Below are 9399 nucleotides of genomic sequence, written 5' to 3' on the forward strand. Positions count from 1 at the left end.
CGATGTGTATTATGCTGTTGAGGTATGTTTATGATTAATAAGCTAATGTTATATGAAGAATTTGATTATGCTATGTATCTAATGATGAAGTATTGAAGAAGCGTCGACGAATTTATATATGTGTAATAAGGTAAGGAATAATGAATAGTGATTAGGGCACTCTGATTTGTGGAAAAGGTTGTTGGAAACCAAGATCGTACTTTAAGAGTTATGAAATGTGTGTAAATGCGTGAATGTATCACAATGCCGACGAAAATTTTTTTGGACACTGTTATATCAATAAGATTTTGTTTCTACAGATTGGTAACGCAAATTCTCACCCTGTGAATTTTTGTAATATAAGACTGCCATTGTAGTGAAAACTGCTGTCGTAAATATTTCCGTACGAAAGTTAAGTGACCACCTGCACGTAATGCGTCGCGGGCACACAGCTGAGTCAGACGCCTGAAAAAAAAAAAAAAAGGGAGCCATTATTGCGAGCCCCTTTTTCAGCGGCACAGGTAAAAAAAAAAAAGGGAGGCCATTACCCTTCCTTTGTAGAGAGCATCGCAAAAAACGACAGGGTCGAACTTGAAAACGATGAGAAACATTTCACGGCTATTGTCGTGCTAATTGAGAGAAATGCCATATGGCTAGTGAATGACGTTTCACGCCTTGCTTTGCCCATTTTGTTTAATATCTAGTTTCTAGCTGCACTGCAGCATTGGTAAAAATAAAATTTTATAGATGTATTAATGTAAATATTTTCTGTCTACAGATCGAGTAAATAAAAAAAAAATCGAAGGAGCATAAAAAAAAAATATTTCACTTCACAGGAATTGCATACGGAATTTTCTTTTCAACTACAGGGTAATTTTTTTTGGTAGAATAACTTTTTGTGGTGCACCACTTTAATTACTTAGACATTAAGATGTGATTATACATTTCCCTTATCTGCATTGTTGTCTTTACTGTAATATTTTTCTGCTTGAGCGTTGTCATGTTTAGATATAATTTATTGCTTTTGCTTCTGCTGTTTGCCAGGCATAATGTTACTGAATTTGACTTTGTATTACGCTGTTAAGCCAGTTTTACTAATGATTATTTTATTGTTTGCTGCGCATTGCCTCATATTAGTTGTAATGTTGAATTGCTTGGTAATTTAGATTTACTGTAGCTTGCTTTGCCAGTTTGAAATTTATGTCATTGATGTTGATTGTTTTATGTGATGCTGCATTGCCTCGTCCCTTGGTATATATATCTGAGCTCAGTAGATTTAAGTTAGCTTAAGAGGGGGTAGACTATACAAGAAACTAACTATGATGAATTGGAAGCAATGCATTGACAAGGTATATAAAAAAAAGATTTGGGCCTAAATGAGTATTGTACAATGAGCCATATTTATTTTGAAAGACTTATGGTTGGAATACAGAAAAGAGGTACAGATAGGACTTTTTGGGAATAATGATGAACACAGGGAGATCTCCAAGAACAAAAAAGGTTTTGTTCGCACAATACTGCAGTACCAAAAGTTACACTGAAAACGAACCCTATCCATTCCTTTTGTGTCAGCCCTCTATGTGTTTGTGTACCCTTGTGTATTTGTGTTTTTCCTGTCTTTATGTGTTTAGCTGATTAGAGCTATGTTGTAGAATTTTTCTAATACTATGTTATTTACTTGGTAAATTCTGTTTTGTTGCTCATATGTGGAGGTGATGTTTCAAAAGTTATTCTGATCTTTATGTAAGTACTTATGTCATTATTTTTGTAACACTGATGTATATGTTTATTTCTATTCTTTTGTAAAGCCCCTATTACTACGAATGTTATCTCTACTATTATGTTTTTAATGATGTTTTCTGTACCCTTGTAATTGTATTCTTATGTTATAAAATTGTAATTGACACCAGGTCATCAAATTAAGTAACTTGTAAGTTACATTTCACTGCACACGTTTCTGTTGGTCATAGTATATGGACAATATGTGAGAAGTAGGGAGTGATAGTGTTTGCATGTGATTTAATGATTCAGCAAGGGACTGGATAACAGCATTGCTGGTTCTGAGGACAATTCCAAAAACTTTGTGAGTGCACAAGTGGTGGTTATGGACTTGCTACATTATCCGCAAGACTCTTCGATGGTGATTGTGCACCTGCACAGTCACAACAGATGGTTGCTGGCCATCTCTACAAGGACTACAGTGGGTCTGCACCTCTGGTGGCCCACCAGTACCATCATTTCTACAAGGACTACAGTGGGTCTGCACCTCTGGTGGCCCACCAATACCATTATTTCTACAAGGACTACAGTGGGTCTACATCTTTGATGATCCATCAATACCATTATTTCTACAAGGACTGCAGTGGGTCTGCGCCTCTGGTGGCCCACCAATACCATAATCTCTACCAGGACTACAGTGGGTCTGCTCTGTGATGACCTACCAAACGATATTCTTCAAAACTTCGATAGACTACGCTGTGGGTTTGCTCTGTTGTGGCCCATTACGTGTCAGCATGTCAAGAGTCAGCACTGTCTTTCCGTTGGAAGGACAACGATACTTCTTCAAGACTGCATGGAAATCCACTACGTCTATGTGCATTTTCTTTTACTGCTCAGACTTTGAGAAAAACACTGCAATGTGATGAATGATCAGGACTGTCTTTATGGACTGTGAGAAAATTTTAGCTTTTGACCAACATTGTATCAATAAGTGTGTGCATTTGATTTCTTAGTTATTGTAATTATGAAAAATTTTTTCAAATCTGTATTGGGCACTGCCCAACCCAATTTGTAAAATTTTTTGTGGGGAGCATGGGGGCTATGTAAGTAGGCTGTTTAGGTTTTTTTATTGATAACGCCACCTCAGTATGAAAATCACCGGCTGTGCCGTGTGCAGTCTGTGGCTGCTTTGCATTGTTGTAATACTCAACCATTGTAGTGTTAGGCAGCTGGCTGTGAACAGCGCGTAGCGCTGGGCAGTTGGAGGTGAGCCGCCAGCAGTGGTGGATGTGGGGAGAGAGATGGCGGAGTTTTGTAATTTGTCATGATATCAAGGTAAATACATTGTTGGTTCTCTATTAATATCTTTTATTTGCTAACTATCCCTATGAGTAGTTAGTGCCTTCCATAGTTCGAATCTTTTATTTAGCTGGCAGTAGTGGCGCTCGCTGTATTGCAGTAGCTTGAGCAGCGAAGATTTTTGTGAGGTAAGTGATTTGTGAAAGAGATAGTTTAATGTTAGTCAGGGCCATTCTCTTGTAGAGAATTTTGAAAGTCAGATTGCGTTGCGCTAACAAAATATTGTGTGTTGAAAGTCAGATTGCATTGCGCTAAAAAATATTGTGTGTCAGTTTAAGCACAGTCCTGTAAAATTATTCAAAGGGGAAGTTTCAACTTAGACAATGTAACAGATCTACTAAGGAGACTGCCTACACTACACATGTCCGTCCTCTTTTAGAATACTGCTGTACGGTGTGGGATCCTCACCAGATAGGACTGATGGAGTACATCGAAAGAGTTCAAAGAAGACAGCACGTTTTGTATTATCACGAAATATGGGAGAGAGTGACTCTGAAATGATACGGGGTTTGGGCTGGACATCATTAAAGGAAAGACATTTTTCATTACAACGGAATCTTCTCATGAAACTCCAATCACCAACTTTCTCCTCTGAATGCAAAAATATTTTTTTGACACTGACCTACATACAGAGAAATGATCATCATGATAAAATTAGGGAAATCTGAGCTCGTACAGAAAGATATAGATATTCATTCTTGTAATCTTTCATTACATGAATTCTCATTGCCTGTTTTCGTTTCATGGTTGGAATATTGTTGCCATCATAGAGGAGGAGAGGCATATACGTGGTCTGCGTAAAACAGAGAGGATTAACTGGAGAATTAATATCAAGGAAACCAAAAAGAGTGACTTGAAGATACAAAATTTATCCTGATTTGAAGCATTCTTTGCCAAAAGATAGATATTTATGTTAAGAAATTATTTTGATGTTGAAAAGTGTGTGCATCCATGTAGGCCATGCTAACAATGAGTTGTAATATATGCCAGTGACCCACTACAGATTAGGTTGTGAAGTGGTATTACAATTCTGAAAAGGACATTTTATTACACTGTTTTCAGTTCTTTAATTATTTTACTGAAAGTAGCAAAAATGAGTACCTCAGATAGGTCGATTTTTGGTAGTCCATTAGCAAATGCACAGACACAATATGTCACTGACGTGGACATAATAACAAATGACAATGAAGTTCAAAATGTCGGTCACCATGATGACTGCCAACTATACCCTTTAAATACTATGGATACAGATGACCATGATCATAGTAGATGTAACGGCTTCTCAGTTTTCACTGGAAAGCATTTTCTTTTATGGTGAGAATGAAAGACGCAATATCACAGATTTGTCAAATTATATTTTTCCCGTTGCACAGACACCTGATGGGAATATAACTGAGTGAAACATGATGGGCACACCCACAATCCAAAACATGATGCAATTAATGTAAGAGCTAACAGGATACTTTTATACAAAATTCAATACACAAACACAACAATTCAATCATTTAAAATATGATTTTACAAAGGAAAAGAAACAAACATTTGACAAATATGCTGAAAAACAAACACCAAGTTTTAACACACTTAATAATGAACAAAAATGAATGTTTGATGGTCTTTAAAGTTAATGCAACACACCAGTTCAATTACCTTAGCCAGAATTCACATGCTGACCAGCACAGTGAATTAATATCTAAACTAGTAAACATCAGGAAGGAATTAAAAGCATGGTTGCTCCCTGACTTATCTCAGGATATGAGTAACTTGAATCATAGAGCATCATCAGCAGATGAGGCACAAGGACAACTGGCAGATAAGTTAAAAGGTGTACGTGATGTACAATCTAAAATGAAACGAGCACATCCACAAATATATAAGAATTGGGATACCCTGACAGGTGTTGTAAATGAGTTGCAGTCAGTATGTAAACGTTTGCCAGAAGAGGTACAGAATTTGCCACTGCAACTAGATAATTTAAATTTAAACACTCAGTTTATATAAAAGGAGCAGGATAGAATTGACAAAGATGTAAAGGAATTAAAGGATAGGGGTGAAGTAGGTATGCTAGACCATGGTAGTAGCCTTGTGCAAAAAGTATTTCAGGAACATAGAACTTACTTGAAAGTAGTCGAGGAGGTGATGAAGGAAAAAGGAAATCTCAGGATAGATTCAGGCATTAAAGCAGTGGAATAAAAGTTTCAGAGTATCCTAATCAATGTTGCAAAAGTAATAAAAGAAAATCCAGTTTCAGGCAGTCAAGCGCCATTAGACCTGGTAGATAATCCTAGTACCTATCCACAGTTTGTTTCAAGCCTGTCAGACAAAGCAGATAGGAGCTACAAGATGCAGCAGACGCTGGCGAATACTGTGCCTGTTGCACAGGAATATTCAGAATATAATGCTATTTAATTGGATAGATAAAAAAATCTACTCAACAAGCTGCGGCAGAACACACACTTAAAAGACTGTTGGGATTGGCAAGCTTTTGGAGCCAGAGGGTCCTTCTTCAGACAGAAGGGTTGAAGGGGAAGGAAAAAAGGTGAAGGAAAAGGACTGGAGAGGTCTAGGAAAAGGGGTAGATTTTGGGAAAGTCACCCGGGTCAGGGAAGACTAACTGTACGGGATGAGAAGAAAAGACTGATTGTTGGGGACTGCATCAGACGAGATTTGAAAACCTGAGAGCTTAAAGGAGGAAGACAGGGTAATATGCACGACTAAGATTACTACTACAGCATCATGCAAGAGTTAATAAGAGTGAGAAGCTAAGTGCATTATATGTAACAGAGTTGGAAGGAGGTGATGAAAAGTAGACGGGGAAAGACAATGAAAGATGTAGGAAATTGAAATGGAGTGAAGCAAAGAGTAGTTACAGTGAAGAAAAGCTGAGAATATAATCCCATGTACCAAAACAATGCCACACCAGCAAAATAAAGTGCTGCATGTCTTTTCACCCTATTAGCAGATGAAGGTTTGTTATGGTGTATGTAGTTCCATATTTTTTCACTGGAAGGCGAAAGAATGAAACCGCTGGTGTTCATAAAGGCCTGTGATAGTGTGTTGCGTAGAAACTGGACAGAGACATAAAAGATGCTGTTGTAGGATACATGCAAGGTGATGTCTTGCTATGAGCTATCAACTGTTTAAGAGAGCGTTTTTGGATGAATTTTGGTCTGCCACAAACAGGAGAGGTTGTGTCATGAAGTTTTTAATCCATCAACATTCAGTAGCAAACATGGGGTTCTAAGAAAATACTTTGGGAAGTATTTGAATAAGACTTGATATTGAATGAGTTTGACCTCCCATGTGGACGTGTTAAAGATTTTGGAAAGCTGTCTGCCTGACCACATTAATTACCATTCCAGAACATGACATAGAGTATTTTCTATCAGTACTTGATTCCATTGATCTTATTTATGATGAAGGGCCAGTGCAAACACAAAATCTCAACACACAGGTTGATCCCCCCAATATTTAGCGAACAGTAAGGTGGAGATGGTAATGATAACCAACAAGTTGGCAACCATACCTAACCTGCAACAATGGTAATAGGAAGCACTTTAGCAACAGGAAAGGCCAAAAATACAAACAAGGTTATGGGAACAACCAAGGACAAAATTTTACCTGATCGGGCTATACTGATCAGAAAGGGTACAACCAGGAGGTACACAATGCTCCACCGACTGATGGCAATAACCAGTGTGGCAGTTGGCAAGGACAAAACACAGACATATAATCAAACAATCCACCAATAGCTGATTATAGTCAACATAACAACAGTTACATTTCAAATAGTGGGCAAGGCCATCAAGATTTCTAATTGAGAGCTGCACAAGGCAGCAATTGGAGCAAGAAAACCCACAACATAGATGACATCACTTCAAATGAGGTCAATATCCTGCTTAACCAGGAAAACTTAAACAGGTCTCAATAGGCCTCCATTTGACAACCAATGAAGGGGATGGGGACGTAAGGCTAATTAAAAACTGTTTATTACATATGATCAAAGTGGAGATATCAATGGTGAGTTGTGCCAGGAAAATATCACTAACCATTAAAGGAAAGGTGAGGAATCAGTGTAAGCAATAGTTAACGCCCAAATATTCAGTCTAAATATAGCTATGGTACTAGACACTGGCGCCATGACTAACATGATAGCTCAGAGATTATGTGCTAAGGGAGTCAAACTGCAAGCGTTAATCCCTGTTAAAACTGGAAATTTTTCCTTACAATGTATTTTCCTAGTGGTTGAGAAACTGATAGTAAATGGCCTTATTTGTATGGACACTTTTAGAAAATATCAGACACAAATTGATATAAGAAAAGGGAAATGGCATTTTACAATAAACGAGCAACAGTTCTCAGTAGATTAGGTTAAAACAAACACCAATGAAAATAAACAAGAACACATATCTCAAATACACACGTAGAATTATTTCATCCCGATGTCATGTCTTTAAATATACAAGATGTTGAACAGCTACCAGCAGAGGACATAGATCCTAACACCGTACACAAGGTAAGTGAATCTATGTGTTTGACCAAAGACAAAAAAAGGAGCTGCAGGAACTGAAAGATATGCAAATGTTTTTGGGAGACACCCTGGCATGATAAAAGAATATAAACATAAAATGGAGGTTGTACCCCACAAAACTTTCTGTTTCTCTTCATATCCCATTCCATGTATGAAGAAGGAGGCAGTGAGAAAGGCAATGAATAGAATGATAAATTGGAAAACTATACAGCCTTCTTTGTCTCCATATTGTAGTCCTATCTTGGCTGTTGGTAAGCCAGATGGAAGTGTCCACCTCATGTTTGACAGACAAAGGATAAATGAAATGATTGTACCAGTTAGGACACGCCATGACAACCTAGAGGAACAATGTTTAAAATTCCATAACGTCAAATACCTCACAATGATAGATCTGAGAACTTTGTACTACCAGACCACATTACATGAGGATAGTCAAAAATATACAGCCTTTGTGTGCAGGGGCAGAAGTTGTAAATTCTGTGTCTGCTGTTCGTTTTGAATGTAAGTGTGGGTGTATTCATTTCCATACTGGATTGAGTCGTGGGGACAGAATTAGTTATCAGGGTCACTGTTTCTGTTGACGATCTAGTGATAGCCACCCCCACATCAGTAGAGCATTTGAAACTATTGGCGCAAGTCCTATACAGGTTTTCGGAGTTTGGAGTCACAGCCAATCTAATGAAATTACTATGAAATTACAACCCTTAGCTGCTTACAGACGTTAACACATGTCAACGGGGACAGATGAAAATGTGTGCCCCGACGGGGACTCGAACCCAGGATCTCCTGCTTACATGGCAGACACTCTATCCATCTGAGCCAAAGAACAGATACCATCTTCGTATATATATATATATATATATATATATATATATATATATATATATATATATATATATATAATACAGGGAAACATTCCACGTGGTAAAAAATATATCTAAAAACAAAGATGATGAGACTTACCAAATGAAAGCGCTGGCGCGTCGATAGACACACAAACAAACACATACATACACACAAAATTCTAGCTTTCGCAACCAACGGTTGCCTCGTCAGGAAAGAGGCAAGGAGAGGGAAAGGCGAAAGGATTTGGGTTTTAAGGGAGAGGGTAAGGAGTCATTCCAATCCCGGGAACGGAAAGACTTACCTTAGGGGGAAAAAAGGACGGGTATACACTCGCACACACACACATATCCATCCACACATATACAGACACAAGCAGACATATACAGAGGCAAAGAGGTTGGGCAGAGATGTCAGTCGAGGCGGAAGTGCAGAGGCAAAGATGTTGTTGAATGACAGGTAAGGTATGAGTGGCGGCAACTTGAAATTAGCGGAGATTGAGGCCTGGTGGGTAACGGGAAGAGAGGATATATTGAAGAGCAAGTTCCCATCTCCGGAGTTCGGATAGGTTGGTGTTAGTGGGAAGTATCCAGATAACCCGGACGGTGTAACACTGTGCCAAGATGTGCTGGCCGTGCACCAAGGCATGCTTAGCCACAGGGTGATCCTCATTACCAACAAACACTGTCTGCCTGTGTCAATTCGTGCTAATGGGCGGTTTGTTGCTGGTCATTCCCACATAGAATGCGTCACAGTGTAGGCAGGTCAGTTGGTAGATCACGTGGGTGCTTTCACACCTGGCTCTGCCTTTGATCATGTACACGTTCCGGGTTATAGGACTGGAGTAGGTGGTGGGGGGAGGGTGCATGGGACAGGTTTTACACTGGGCGCAATTACAAGGGTAGGAGCCAGAGGGTAGGGAAGGTGGTTTGGGGATTTCATAGGGATGAACTAAGAGGTTACGAAGG

Source organism: Schistocerca nitens, chromosome 1, assembly GCF_023898315.1.
Source record: "Schistocerca nitens isolate TAMUIC-IGC-003100 chromosome 1, iqSchNite1.1, whole genome shotgun sequence".
NCBI classification, from domain to species: Eukaryota; Metazoa; Arthropoda; class Insecta; order Orthoptera; family Acrididae; genus Schistocerca; species Schistocerca nitens.